Source organism: Telmatherina bonti (assembly GCF_933228915.1).
Source record: "Telmatherina bonti genome assembly, chromosome: 16".
In the NCBI taxonomy this organism is placed as follows: domain Eukaryota; kingdom Metazoa; phylum Chordata; class Actinopteri; order Atheriniformes; family Telmatherinidae; genus Telmatherina; species Telmatherina bonti.
The window spans coordinates 11,702,654-11,718,553 of record NC_136614.1 but is presented as its reverse complement, the minus strand read 5'-3'; the positions used below and the strand labels follow the sequence as shown (position 1 = coordinate 11,718,553).

General features: G+C 41.7%; 1 protein-coding gene across 1 annotated transcript in view; it reads right to left on the bottom strand.

The window, feature by feature from the left end:
- Positions 1 to 15,900, bottom strand: part of fam184ab (family with sequence similarity 184 member Ab) — a gene marked incomplete at both ends in the record, with an annotated part of 199,826 nt that overhangs the window by 119,441 nt on the left and 64,485 nt on the right. The window lies entirely within an intron of this gene.

The following is a 15,900-nucleotide window of genomic DNA, read 5'->3' as shown; positions in this document are numbered from 1 at the left end:
CGTTCTCTCTTAAGTCTTAAGTCTCGTCTGAGGTACTACAAGCTGGGTGATACTAGATCTGCAGGACGAAAGTTTCATTCTGGTGATAAAATGACTTTTCATTCCTCCCAACAGGAACAAGAAGCTTTGCATTAATGGAAGTTATTTCTTTTATTTTCCTCCATTGAACCAAACTTGCAGTGGATGATGGCTGCTTTTCATTCACGTTTGATTTAAGTCAGGTGGTTGCAGCAGGGAAACCTCTAAAACCTGCAGGACACCTGCTCTCCAGGATCCCTGAGGAAAAATGTATTTTTCTGTTATTTTTCTGTTTTTATAAACGACTTAACAACAATCCCTGAACTAGTCAAACTAGTGTGGAGGATCTGTCAAAAAGGCCGAGGTGTGCCACGTGAGACAGGAACTGCACTGAAAATCAGAGGCAACGGTGGCAAAAAAATAGCATCCCTGAATGTTTATAGATGTATTGGCAAGAATCTGTAAATACAATATGTATCACAAGTCGAGCCACCAATACGATATATTGAGATATATCAGGATACTATAAGCAGGACAATTTGTTGAAATTTTTCTTTATTATTTTAAATTTTTTATTATTTTTCTTAATTCGTAGTCACCGCCAAACACTGCAGAAAGGAGGATCTACATTTCGATGCAAAATAAATAAAAACACCGATCTTTATGTACAAGACAAATAAAGGAATGAAAATCGGCCTTATCAGTAAAGATTGGTTGTTTGACAAAAATCAATACAGCGATTTTGAATATTAATATAATATTGTCACAAAATATCGCAATATTTCAATATATCAACGTTTTCTAACACCCCAGGAGGCAAACATGATTTAAAATCAAGGTTTTTCTCTGTGAAATGAGTAAATAATAGCAGCAACAGGTGCGATGAAGGAATGAATCCTGTGCCAAACTCAGACCTCAACTTTACTGGATCATCTGGACAGAGATCAGAACAAAAGGCATGAGGTTTGAAATGTCCTTCATCAAGCTTATTCCTTGAGATTTCATCAACACAGCTGTTACACTTCACTCTTTATTCTTCAACACAGAACATTATAGGTGTTTGTACCAAATAGACCTTATAAACTGAATTATCTAAATCTCCATGTGATTAAATTTAGGAGTTGGATCTTTTCCCAGCAGCAGGGTACATCCTGGACTGGTCGCCAGTCCATCGTACGGCCAACAAAAAGAGAAAAACAATCCCTAACAGATCAGAGAGAGTGATCAGCCCAACACGCATGTCTCTGGACTGTGGCAGGATGCTGGAGTACCCGGAGGGAAACTTCTAGCTGTGAGGCAACTATGCAAATCATCATCTTGCAGAAGATAACACCAATTAAATGAAATTTGAGGCTGCAGCCAGTTTCATGTAACACAAGCTTTGCATAAAGGATGGAAACAGCTACTGTGGCCGCTTTCCCTTTAACACACGACCAGTCAAAGGTTTGGACACACTTTCCCATTAAATCCAAAGGGAAAGTGTGTCCAAACTATTGGCTGGTAGTGCGCATATGCAAATAAATACATAAGAATTATTCTCCTAATTGAGGGGAGTGTTGTTTGTGCAAATAAACGCATGGGTTTAGCGTTAGCATGCAGCTTCTGATGCTGCTGCCCTGCAGATGCAAGAACCATGTAAATGAGCTACAGTGTTGTTTATAGCAGGTATGCAGCTGTGTACAGTAAACGCTGCAGAAAACCTCCCAGTCCTCGCTTTGATGCTTCCAGTATTAGCTCAGAGTTGCCCCGCAGTCATGAATTAGATATGGCTTGATGCTGTGTATTGCTGGGGTTAAAAATAACACGAGCAAACTGTTGTGCATGAGACTGACCTTTAAATCCATCCCCAAAAATACACGCAGTCATCCAGAGAGCCCGTAATCTGACAGCACTGTGATCCCCCTCTGCAGGCAGGCAGAGCGGGGACAAAAAAGGGTTTCACATTTCCGCATGAAAAATCCTGAGACACCGTTCGCTGCCTTCTCACCGCCGTAAGAAACACAGATATGTGCTGCTGCTTGGAAATCTGAGTCAATAATTCAGCATGTTGAACTGGACAAGGGTGCAAGAGAGGGCTTTTGTTTGCTCTGGACCAAAGTGCATCAACAGAATTAGAAAAGAGGGGTGAAGAGAGAAGATGAGAGGGGGAAAAAAGACAACAAGAGCTGTGTTTGAAATAATGACATCCACTTGTGATGCTTTGAAAAGACTTGACTTAGTAGGAGATGAAAGGATCTGCTTTGACAAGTTGTGGAGTTTATCAAATGCGTATTTATTTATTCCTCACAGACGCTGTTTCTGTAGACAGCTGCAGGGCTGAGCTAAAGCAGAGAATTCAATTCAATTCAATTCAACTTTATTTATATAGCGTCAGATCACGGCAATGCCATCTCAAGACGCTTTACAGACAGAGGGGAAAACATAATGAAGGCCAATTCATAACAGCCTATATAAGGAAACCAACAGATTGAGTTGAGTCCAACTCAATCTCCCATCCTGAGCAAGCACACTGGCAACAGTGGGAAGGAAAAAAACTCCCTTTTAACAGGAAGGAAACCTCCGGCAGAACCCGGCTCAGGACAGGCAGCCATCTGCCTCTGCTGTGTGGGGGGAAGAGGACAGAAAGACAACAGACAACAGGAACTGTTACTCCCGGCCAGGGAGACCTGCTGAGACAGGAGACATACATGTTAATGATGCAACACTGTTATGGGGGGGGGGGGGGGTGGTAAAAGAAAGAGATAAAGAGAAAAAGAAAGAAGCTCAGTGTATCAGGAAATGTCCCTCAGCAGTCTAAACCTATAGCAGCATAACTAAGGGATGCTAACCATCCCTAGCTATAGGACTTATCAAAAAGATAAGTCTTCAGCCTAGTCTTAAAGGTGGGGAGGGTGTCTGCTTCCCTAACACTAACTGGGAGCTTATTCCATAAGAGAGGGGCCTGATAACCAAAGGCTCTGCCTCCTGCTCGGCTCTTTGAGACTCTAGGAACCACAAGTAAGCCTGCAGTCTGCGAACGAAGTACTCTACTTGGTATATAAGGAACAATGAGGTCTTTGATATATAGTGGTGCCTGGTTGTGGAGGGCTTTATATGTAAGGAGAAGGATTTTAAATTCTATTCTAGATTCAACAGGCAGCCAATGAAGAGAGGCTAAAACTGGAGAAATATGATCTCTCATGCTGGTTCTGGTCAGGACTCTGGCTGCAGAATTCTGGATCAGCTGAAGGCTTTTCAGGGCATATTTAGGACAGCCCAGTAATAGAGAGTTACAGTAATCTAGTCTCGAAGTAACAAAAGCGTGAACCAGTTTTTCTGCATCACTCCGAGACAGAATGTCCCTAATTTTGGCTATATTACGTAAATGAAAGAAGGCTGTTTTAGTAACCTGCTTAATATGTAGGCCAAAGGACAGGTCAGGGTCAAATATTACTCCAAGGTTTCTCACTGTAGCACTGGAAGCTAAAGTAATGCCATCCAGGTTCATTACAAAACCGGAAAATTTAGCTCTGAGTTTTTCAGATCCAACGAGAATTACTTCAGTCTTATCTGAGTTTAAGAGGAGAAAATTTCTAGACATCCAAGTCTTTATGTCTATGAGACAATTTTGTAGCCTATTGGGCTGATTTGTTTCATCTGGTTTAAAGGATAAGTATAGTTGAGTATCATCTGCATAACAATGAAAGTTTATTCCATGCTGTCTAATAATTTTGCCTAAAGGGAGCATATATAGTGTGAAGAGTATTGGTCCAAGTACAGAACCTTGAGGAACTCCATGACTTACTGTAGTTTGGGAGGAGGACTTGTCATTTACATGAACAAACTGAAGTCTATCAGATAAATATGATTTAAACCAGCTTAACGCTGTACCTGTAATTCCAATCACCTGTTCTAGTCTTTGTAACAGAATGTTATGATCGACTGTATCAAATGCAGCACTAAGATCAAGCAAGATAAGTACGGACACAAGTCCTTTGTCTGAGGCCATAAGAAGGTCATTAGTAACTTTCACCAATGCCGTCTCAGTGCTATGATGAGCTCTAAATCCTGACTGAAACTCCTCGCATAAATTATTTCTGCTCAGGTGGGCATGTAGCTGAGCTGAAACTATTTTCTCCAGAATTTTGGACATAAACGGGAGGTTAGATATAGGTCTATAATTTGCTATCACCTCTGGATCCAAAGATTGCTTTTTAAGTAAAGGCTTGATTACAGCAGTTTTAAATGATTGTGGTACATATCCTGTCACTAAAGACATATTGATAAGATTTAGTAGTGATGTATTAATTAAAGGGAAAATGTCCTTAAAGAGGCTCGTTGGGAGAGGGTCTAAGATACAGGTGGATGGTTTAGATGAAGCTATTATTTTAGTTAATTCAGAGGGTTGGACAGGACAGAAACTACACAAGTCAGATCCTGGTTCTAAGGATGCTTCGGAGACCACAACAGGCTCAACATTATAGGTAGAAGGAAGAGTATTGTCAATTTGATCTCTAATAGTGTCAATTTTATTCCTGAAAAAATACATGAAATCATCACAGCTAAGTGAGAAAGGAATACATGGCTCCACAGCGCTCCGGCTCCTAGTAAGCCTAGCTACAGTGCTGAAAAGAAACCGAGGGTTGTTTTTGTTTTCCTCTATCAATGATGAATAATAAGCTGTTCTTGCCATACGTAAGGCTTTTTTGTATACGCTTAAACTTTCTTTCCAGGTTAAGTGAGACTCCTCTAGTCCTGATGAACGCCATCTGTTTTCCAAACGCCTTGATGCCTGTTTTAGAGCTCGAAGCTGGGATTTAAACCAGGGAGCCTTCATAATCTTACCTAATTTCTTCTTCTTTAGGGGAGCAACATTATCCAAGGTTGTACGCATTGAAGCTGTTATAGTATCAGCATGTTGATCAATCTGAGCAGGAGTAAGGCTTAAAGGGGGACTCTCAGTCATGCTAACACATGGTAGATGTGAAAAAATTGATTCAATTGATTGTTTAAATTTTGTAATATTATTGTCTGATAAACATCTACTATAGTAGAATTTATTTTTGGTCAGTGAGTAATCAAATAAAGTGAATTCAAAGGTTAATAAGAAGTGATCGGACAAGACAGGGTTTTGAGGAAATACTTTGAGCTTATCAGTCTCAATACCATATGTTAGAACAAGATCAAGAGTGTGACCATGAGAGTGAGTGGCTCCATTGACATTTTGTGAAAACCCAATTGAGTTTAGAATAGAGCTAAAGGAAATGTTTAAACTATCATTTTCAACGTCAACATGAATATTAAAATCACCTAGTACAATGACCTTATCAGTAGTCAGCACTAACTCAGACAAGAGATCAGAGAATTCGGTCAGAAACTCGGAGTAAGGTCCAGGTGGGCGATACACTAATGCTAAAAGGAGCGGTTTCTCTGAATTCCATTTTGGATGAGATAAATTTAATGTCAGGAATTCAAAGGATTTATAGTTAGTTTTGTGCTTAGGATTAATTAAAAATTCTGACTTAAAAATAGCTGCAACACCTCCTCCTCTGCCTGTAGTTCTAGGAATGTGAAAGTTTAAATAGTTAGCTGGCGTAGCTTCATTAATACTAACATAATCCTCTTGCTGTAACCAGGTTTCCGTAAGACAGAATAAATCAATGTGGTGATCACATATCAAGTCATTGACTAATAAAGACTTATTTGGGAGGGATCTAATATTCAGTAGGCCACACTTTATTGTCTTATTTTCAGATTTTATTAGATCCATTGTTTTTATTTTTATGAGGTTTTCACGATTAACCCCAGAAGTGTTTTTGTGTTGTTTAATTCTTACTGCTGGGAAGTTGTATAAGGTCGGAATGGGGTTTTGGGTGGGCGGCGGCAGGTGGGAAGCTGCAGAAAAGTGTGTAGGACTACAATTCTGCCTCCTGGTCCCAACCCTGAGTTGTCAATTTAGCTGACTAATAAAAGAGTCCATATTGCTAGATAAGAGAGCGGCTCCATCCAACGTGGGATGGATGCCATCTCTCCTAATAAGACCAGGCTTTCCCCAAAAAGCGCTCCAATTATCTATAAAACCCACGTTGTTATCGGGACACCACCTAGACAACCAGCGGTTGAAGGATGACATGCGGCTAAACATGTCATCGCTGATTAAATTTGGCAAGGGACCAGAGAAAACTACGGAGTCCGACATGCTCTTGGCAAAGTTACACACCGAAGCAACATTAATTTTAGTGACCTCCGATTGGCGTAACCGGGTGTCGTTACCGCCGACGTGAATTACAATCTTACGGTATTTACGTTTAGCCTTAGCCAGCAGTTTCAAATACGATTCGACGTCGCCCGCTCTGGCCCCAGGAATGCATTTGACTATGGTCCCCGGTGTCTCTAGAGCCACGTTTCTGACTATGGAACTACCTATAATCAGGGTTTCTGCCTCAGCGGGTGTGTCGCCGAGCGGGGAAAATCTGTTAGAAACGTGAACAGGTCGGTGGTGGCCAGTGGGTTTTGGTTTGGGGCTACGCTTCCGCCTGACCGTCGTCCAGCCCGCCTCGGCTCCCGGCTGCGCGGGAACTGCTGAGGGACGGCTCGGGATGGCTGCCCTGGCTGGTAGCTCCGCACTGGCTAATGGGGGCTTGCTGACTAACTGCTTCCCTAACTGAGTGCGGAGCTGGGCTTCTAACTCACAGAGCCTCGCCTCCAAGGCTGCCAAGCTGCTACACTTAATACACCTACCGTTATCACTAAAGGAGGCGGAGGAGTAGCTAAACATCAGACACACCGAGCAAGAAAAGGCAGGGGACCGGGGTGTGGGAAGAGAGCTAGCAGCCATGCTAAAACCGAGTGCTTGAGCTGTTCAAGTCAGTAAACAGAAAGCCAAAGATCCCAAAAATAAATGCAATATATAGAACAGTGGTTTGGGAAGATATTGTGCGCTAAAGTGAGTGGTTGGTTAACAATAGATAGAAGTTAGAAAGAAGTTAAAGGAGCCAACGGCTCGTAGCAATCCGCAGTGACACACGCTAGGGAAACAGGAAATGACACAATACGTTACCGCAACGTCAGCTGACCAACAGTTCTCAAAGGACATGACACCTTATAAACACGACTGTATATTCCTCACACAATGTTTACTTGTGATTGATCTGTTTAGCTTTTATTTCGTAAATAATTCAAGATTTGCCATGTTGCAATCGCCTAGCAAAGCTAAAAATGAAGGTATCTTTTAAAAAGCTGAAACAAAGGTAAGTAAGGCAGCAGCTTTCATGTACGTGGATACCAGCTGCGATTTATCAGATGATTACTGCATTGCAGGAAACAAACTTTGGTATTATGAGAAAAATAACTGCGGTGGACATCCACAGAAAGACAAGAAAACTATATTTACTTTAGTTCAGGGAACATCTGGGATATTTTATCATGGCTTGGAAGTTGCCAATCAGTTTGATTGGAAACTGCTGAGCAGTCATAACTACTTAAATGTGAAATTTCACATGAAAAAAGACACATTTTATTGATTATTATGTACTGTATAGTACAGGGCTAATCAGTTTGGGCCTATAAGAGCTACCGTCCTGAAAGCTTCACGTTTTTTTTTAAATGAAAAAACTGAAATAAATGACTCATTGTGCAGATCGTCATAGGCTGTTGGAGCAGGGATATACTGAAATCTACAGGACTGTGTTCCTCATTGAACTAAATTGAGTAGCACTTGTATAGTATGTTCAGAGAGAGGCTACTTCATGGTCTCTGTAACCGGTACATGGTGTCTTATAGTTAAGGATAAGTCTACACCTTGACAACACATCTATATCCATCGTGCCAGACGCCGCGGATCGCAGATATACACAAACAAGAAGTTCACTTCAGTTCCATTCAGCTTTACTTGCATACTTGCCATTTCACAACTACAACAACATCTCAGGGCTTTTCCCAGACAAATTGATTCGAGCCAATTCATAATAAATAGCCGATAGAAAAACCAACAGATTTAATTGAATTTTGACTTTGAACCAATCCCCCATCCTGAGCTGCATGAGACGACAATGGAAAGGAAAAAAAAACCTTTTAACAGGAGGAAAAACCTCCATTAGAACCTGGCTCAGAGAGGGTAGTCATCTGTCTGGACCGGTTGGGTGGACGTGCAGGTGAATGGGTTATTCTGGACAGTAGAGGTGGAAATAGGACTGGTTCGTGTCACAGGATAGCATGAAAAACGGTAAGGCAAGAAAAGAAAAAATTATTCTATTCTATTCTACAGTCATTTAGCAGACGCTTTTATCCAAAGCGACTTAGAAATGAGAGAGAACAACACAAGCACAAAATCAAACAGTAGAGGACATCGTAGGAAGGTGCTACAGGCTTTTTTTTTTGTTGTTGTTGTTGTTTACTCCCTTCCCACCCCATAATATCACCTCATAATACAAAGAATTAATACCATAATGTTTGTTGCAAAGAACTGGGCTAAGTTCTCCAACTTTCCAATAAAAATACAGGAATATACTTACGAAAAAACATCTTGTGACAGCACTTTTAGAATTTTTTATTATGATTCACTATAAATTGTACTGAGTAGGGCTGGGCGATATGACCAAAATCTCATATCCCGATACAGCTCATTTTATATCCCCATAACAATATAAATAACAATATAAATCTGTTTGTGTGATGTTGTGTCAGTCATCAGTTGTGTGTCAGATGTTCTTGGCAACAGCAGCAGGGATCTCCTTCAATCTGGGGGAACTCTGGCCGTATGACGTTTCACAGGTAAATACCTCCTGCAGCGTTTGTGTCAGGAGTTTATTATGAGCTTTCGCCTCCACTTGACTCTGCTTTTGCTGCTTTTGATCGTTGACTCTATTCTTTTCTCTGTTTTCTTTATCCTGATTCCTGCGCAGGTGATAAAATGAGTTAGTTGTGTTGGAGTCCGTTTTTGGGACTGTGAGCTAGTCTGTTGTCGGTTCCACGTCGGTCTTTTTATATCCAAACCGCATCCATGTGACGTAAATTACTGCAGTAAAGCACCTTATCGTGGTAAACGATACAGCTTCATATGAAATGATAGACATTTTCTATTGTCCAAAAGAATCACCCAGACTGTAAGGATCAACTATTGAGCTCAAAGCAACACTCCTCATTTCTAACCGATAACATTCAGCACATTACTGTAGCCGTCGCTGCATAGCCCCAGCATCCTCAGGCTGGAAAACTACACATCAGAGCATCAATATTCAGCTAACATTTGCTTTGCAGGACTGTGTCATTGCTAGAAAAGGATATTAACACACTGGCACACAGAAAGAAATAAGACAAGACTTAACACCAGACTGACTTTTGCTTTCTGGAGAGTGCTCAGAGAAGAGACAGGATGGAAGAGGGATGCTGCTGTACTTGTTAGGGGGCCCAAAAATATCAAGATCAAGTTAAATGGTGCTGCTTTGACCTTAAAATAGACAGATCATTAAATTCTAAAATAAAATATCAGTCTCATCAAGATAAATGTTCACACTGATTTTAATTAAAAAAAAATAAAAATAAAAAAAAACTGATCACGTGACACAAAAAGTCTCACAGGTCAATACTTAAATCTGCAGCAATGACTAAAAACGCACATAATGGCAAAGATAGAAGCAGCTTTAAGGTTAGAACAGGTAACAGGTGTTTATGCTTTCATGCAAAATCTCTTTCACAGCTTTAAGTTAATAAATTAGCAAAGAAACAGAAAAGATCAGAGAAAACTGTAAAAAGCCGAACAAAGCAGACCAAACTTGGTCGGCTCTAGAAATAAACCATCTTTTCGTCAGTGTGTCTGAATTATTCAGCCGGCTCAGTCTGTCACTAGCTTAGGAAGCAGACGTAACACCTAAAAGGAGCTGAAACCTCCCTGGGAGTCATCAGCACACTTCTGCAGATGAAATGCAGCTAATCAGAACGCTGTACATGCTGCTGACACACACACACACTTATAAATGCACAAACGCTGAGGCAAAGACACACACAACCTGCACAGACTGTCAAGTTCCTCATGAACCAGTGAACCCCGGTCCAGACTCATCAGTGTAATTAGCCTGACAAATGGTCAGAGGCAGAGATCATTGTGTGTAAATGTGTGTGTCTTAAAATGCAGCTTGAGCGATGAAACACCTCGTGTTGCCTTCACTGTCACCATCACATGAATAACTGAGAACTTTGTGTGCCAGTGAATCGTAGTTTTCTTACAAGCTACATTCTGCCTGAATTTTCAGTCTCACACTGCAGAGAGCTTCTTCAAGGATTTGTTGAGGACATATTCTGCCTTTTGGGACTCTGTAAATTATGCTTACTGTTACATTTACAGGCCTTTGTTAGCCTGGCTGGTTCTCCCAGACTGTGCTCTTGTTAAGGAGGCGCACATCTCTAAAACAAGTCCTGCTGTCGGGCTGAATTTTAATTCTCTGTCGAGGTGTGGTGTCGTAAAACCCTGCAGGTACACAAAGGGTTCAGCTTGAGATCTCACCCTTTGAACTAAATATGTGCATAACCCAACATGAAGGCAATAAGTAGACATAACATGGTTGACTGAAGTTATGATAATATGATAATAACTTGTATTTAAATAAGGAAGACCATTTTCATCTATATTAAATAAATATGCATCATTATTAAATGAATAAATATGACTGAGCGATAACTGGTCATAGATGCATAAAATACATCTAAAACTCCAGGTGTAAATGCACTATCACCCAAAAATAACCATTGTACTCCGCACAAGCAATGACCCTCATTGTTTGGAGTTGTTTTCATCTGAGAAAATGCAATTATTTGGCTCCTTTTTGTCTTTGTTCTGGTCCCCTGCAGTAGATATTTTTCATCTTCAGCCGTTCAAATCTCCATATTTAGTGCTTGTGATAAAAAAAAAGTGCAGTTTTCAATGACAACAAGGTTGTAAGAGAGCTGCCAAGCAAATAAAAGCGTGGGCCATAAACAAAAACAACGAGCTTCGCATCATAAAAATGTCCTTTGTTTGAAACAGAAGACTGATGTGGTTTAACACTAGCGGCGCCAGACGGAGGAACCACAGATAAACTCTGCTATCGTACCAAAAAATCTTCACACACTCAACCTTTGAGGCTCATCTCAGGCAAGTTTCTCTTAACGCGATTGGCTCTTCACGTTTTTCTTCTTTGTTTGAATCATACAGCGTCCCTGGCCACTTTATGAGGTCCACCTTCCTAAAACTGTAATGAAATCGGACCTTTTTTTCTTTAAAACCGCCTCAATTCATGGTGTCATAAGCTGCGTTTCCATTGCATTTTTCCGCAAAATGAAAGCGACATTTGTAAGTTTTGACAAACAATTGCGATTTGTGGGTGTTTTTTTGAGCAGTGTTTCGCGCATTAGCCTCATCTAAAAAAAAATCTTGTTTCTCCCACGAGATTTTACAAACATTGTGACTTATGCAAGGTTGCCATGTAGTATTATTTCAGGGTTTTCTACTTGCTGTGGAGAATTTGCTATGGCTTTACCACATCCCAAAGCTGCTCTGTTGGACTGAGATCTGGTGACTACGGAGGCCGTTGGACGAGTGAACTCGCTGACTGTGTCTCAGTTTAGGGTTCATGTGTTTCAGGGTGTGTTCACATTAGGAAAGTCCGTTATGATTATATGATCATAAAAAGAATAATGAAAACATTCAGAATATCAAGGGCAGCCATATATGTGACACGTCTCCCTTGGTAGAGAAAATCTGTTCTGTATGTTATGATGCTGGACAGGACAGGTTAAGTCCGCAGGACTCGGTCCGACTGGGGACTCGGTTCAGTTGAGGCAGGCAAAATGAATCTGGACTGAGATTGCGTTTACCCTGCACTTCTCAAATTAATTAAGATCTGTTAAAAGATGTGCTTCACTCTCCACCAGAGGCAAAAAATAAATGCAGCTGCTTCAAATTTTAGTTGGCTGGAGGATCAAATTTCAATCAGAACTTTGACCAAATTCTTCCACATTTTCCCTGTGAGTTATTTCTCCTGCCCAGAACCGTCTATCATCCCACACATGGAAGTGTTGGTTGTGGTTACCAGCGATGTGGTGCGCTGAACACACAATGCACTTTGTTTTGTCGTCCACTTCCTGTATTTGGTTCGCTTGATCCGGGCCGAGACCTGCGTGTGTTGGCGGGCGAAGTCTGTTTCTTTGATCCTAATCAGATCCTAATTGATCCTACGTAGCCATACCATCCTGCTCCAGCCTCGTTGCCTAGAAACTGAAGAGGCGATAACTGCCACAACTAAATAATCGAATCATTACGATTCTTCCCAATTTAAACGTACAATCTGAAACCCAAATGGAGCCAGAAATTTTAGTTTTCTTATTTTTATTCACCTGTTCCTTTAAAGTGAAAATATGTTTTTCTTGCCAGCAGACACTTTAATAGCCACTTACATAATCACTAGTATCAATTAGTACATGATTTAAATGTGATTCATGTATTTGGCTTCGTGAGATAATAGAAATAAACCGTTGTTCCTCCTCGCTACTCGAATGCTGCTCATTAACCACTGTGTTGTGTGGACTGACTTCTGGCAGAGACGAGGACACAAAGGATACACCACCAGTAGCTTCTGCTGCATGCAAATGGAGTGTGGGCTTGTTGGGTGGATTCAGAGGTGCCTTCCAGCTGGGCTTGGTGCGCCACTGGGACGTATTTACCTGACAAAGCAGCACTCTGAAGAGCTGATCAAGATGCCATTTGGAGATAATGTGAGCTTTGTGACATGGTGCATCATCCTACTGGAAGTTTCCATCAGATGATGCTACACTGTGCTCAGAAAGGGATGGACATGGTCAGCAGCGATAGGCTGTGCTGGTTACACCATGACACACTGGTAGAGCCACCAAAATCTTCTCTCTCTATGTTATTGTCCCCTCTGCCAAGGAGGTTATGTTCTCATCACCTCTCTGTAAGTACCACAATCCTGGAAAAGTTCTGGATGGATTTTCATTAAGTTCTTGAGGAAATGTCAAAATGGAAGAAGCAACACGTAATTACACTTCGGGACTGATCCAGATCACCATCTGGATCCAAGAATTTCTATAAAGGCTTCTGTACTATTTGGTGAGAGAGGTCATTTCTCCATGACAGCTTCTAACTCAACAGATGAAGCAGAAATAACTGGCAAAAGAAAATGAAGTTAAACAAAATGTTCACTTCTTCTATAACTTTGAGACTATTATAGTTATTTGCTTCATCTTGGTGTCTAGGGGTATGTTTCCAGGATCAGCGATACGGTATCTATCCTAATGATGGAAACAGATGATGATTTCAGCTTGACATGTACATAAGAGCGTTGACATGGTGTTGGAAACTGGGTAGGCTGTTGGTCCTTTTGGGGATTTTCATCAAGTGAGTGACCCCATGGCTTACGGAGGTTTCTGAGCATCTCCAGCTGAGCAGTTTTACTACAATCCAACACAGTTACACCACACATCTCTGCAAATGTTCATTAATAAGCAGAGTCCCATGTAACAAATGAAAACTAAGAGGTGAGAGGATGATCATCTGTGGGTCAAATACTCAAAGAATTTTTCATATTTATTCAGTTGCAGGCAAAAATAAGCATATAAATAAAGAAATGAAAGTCAAAAGGCTTAAAAAAGATTTTAAAACAAGGCAAAATGTCCTTCTTCCTGTAATATGTCATGTATAAAAACACATTTGTTCTCTTTAGGAATATTTTTCTCCTAAAAGACATGAAGGGAAAATTTCTACTTCATTCATAATTTCTTTGTTCTAAATTAGGAATTTAATTTAGAAGAATGAGATATATTACTCTCTGTTTAAAAAAATGTCTCTGCCTCTTACATGCTTCTCATAAAAAGAGATGAGGTTGAGAGAAAAAGGGCGAGACTGTGCGTCTTGTAGATCCTCCGTCGTCTCTGGTCGATCGCTTTGTGTTCTCGCAGCAGTTTGCTTAAATGACAGTGAAACCAGTCAGATCGATAAGGCGATGACAAAATGCAGCATATACCGGGCGCCAGCCGAGAGAAAGCCACTGCCGAGAAGCTGGCAGAGACTTCTACCGGATCTGCTGCTCAGTGAAATATAAACTCTGCTGCTCGGCGGCGAGAACTGGAAAAATGCCACGTTAGGAAAAAAAAGCTCCGTCTCCTCACTTCTGCTGTTTTCTACTGAGGTGTTTGGACACAGAAGTTGTTCAATAAATTTCTTTTTTAGATGTTTTTGTTCACAAAGGGTTCAAAAAGGGTTTATAAAGAGCAAAAAGCATCCGAAAAAGCAAAACCAAGAGGCAGCTACACTTACCAGCCACTTTATCAGGTCTACCAGTTCAGCTGCTTGTTAACACACATATCTAATCAGCCAATCACATGGCAGCAAGTTGATGGACGGATGGATGGATGGATGGATGGATGAAAGGATGGATGGATAATGGATGGATGATGGATGGATGGATGGATGTAAGGATGGAGCTGCAGCAGACGGTGAGCTGTCAGGAACTTCCACGGCTGCAACTATTTAGCCAAATGGACAGAGTGAAGCATGTTGATGGCAAGTCAAAGAAAAGTTAGTTTTCTTCAGTGCTTATTCCAATGCAGGGTCGCGGTGACTCCAATGTTACGGCTGCCTGTATTGCTTTTCAGTCTACTAATTCTGAACCTTCAGCTGGGATTCCTGCTCAAAAACAGCTCTGATTGCTGCCTCCTGGTTGGGATTGGTCCTTCATGTCACCTGCTCATCTCCACCCTGCTCACTGGATAATTGGAACTCCAAGCTCAGCTGATTCCACTAATCGCCAGGACTTAAAAGACACCAGGAGTCCTTCATTCAGCGGCTACCAGTGGCTCAGTAGTGGTCTGCCTTCAGATTTGTGTTGTGACTGAACTGTTGTATTTCAGGAGGACTTTGACAGAGTTGCATTATTTTTCTGTTGTGTTGATCATTGTCATGGTTCTTGACTCGTGTTTTTGGCTACACAATCCAGTCCTGTTATATCTGTTAGTTTTTGTTTGGAATAGTTAAACTAGTGCTGTATTTTGTTGGAGAACTGCTTTACGGGCTTGTTTTTCTTTTGGTTTGGCTATTTTGAGGCCATTCCTGGCCTGTTCTTGCCTCGTCTTCCCCCTTGGACAATAAATCTGTATTGGTCCACATGTACACCTGGCCACAAGTCTTTCTTTTGTGCGGCTCAATTGCCCTAGCAGAGTCTGGGTCGTAACATCCAAGTCTATCCCAGCTAGGTATAGACCCTGGACAGGTCACCAGTCCAATGCAGGGTCGCGGTGAGTCCAAGTCTATCCCAGCTGGGTATAGACCCTAGACAGGTCACCAGTCCAATACAGGGTCGCGGTGAGTCCAAGTCTATCCCAGCTGGGTATAGACCCTAGACAGGTCACCAGTCCAATACAGGGTCGCGGTGAGTCCAAGTCTATCCCAGCTGGGTATAGACCCTAGACCGGTCACCAGTCCAATGCAGGGTCGCGGTGAGTCCAAGTCTATCCCAGCTGGGTATAGACCCTGGACAGGTCACCAGTCCAATACAGGGTCGCGGTGAGTCCAAGTCTATCCCAGCTGGGTATAGACCCTAGACAGGTCACCAGTCCAATACAGGGTCGTGGTGAGTCCAAGTCTATCCCAGCTGGGTATAGACCCTGGACAGGTCACCAGTCCAATGCAGGGTCGCGGTGAGTCCAAGTCTATCCCAGCTGGGTATAGACCCTAGACAGGTCACCAGTCCAATACAGGGTCGCGGTGAGTCCAAGTCTATCCCAGCTGGGTATAGACCCTAGACAGGTCACCAGTCCAATACAGGGTCAATACAGACCTCTTATAGCTGCACTAGAAGATGTTTTCAACCTCAATATGACAGATTTCTTTGATGCGAAGTGAAAAACGACCAA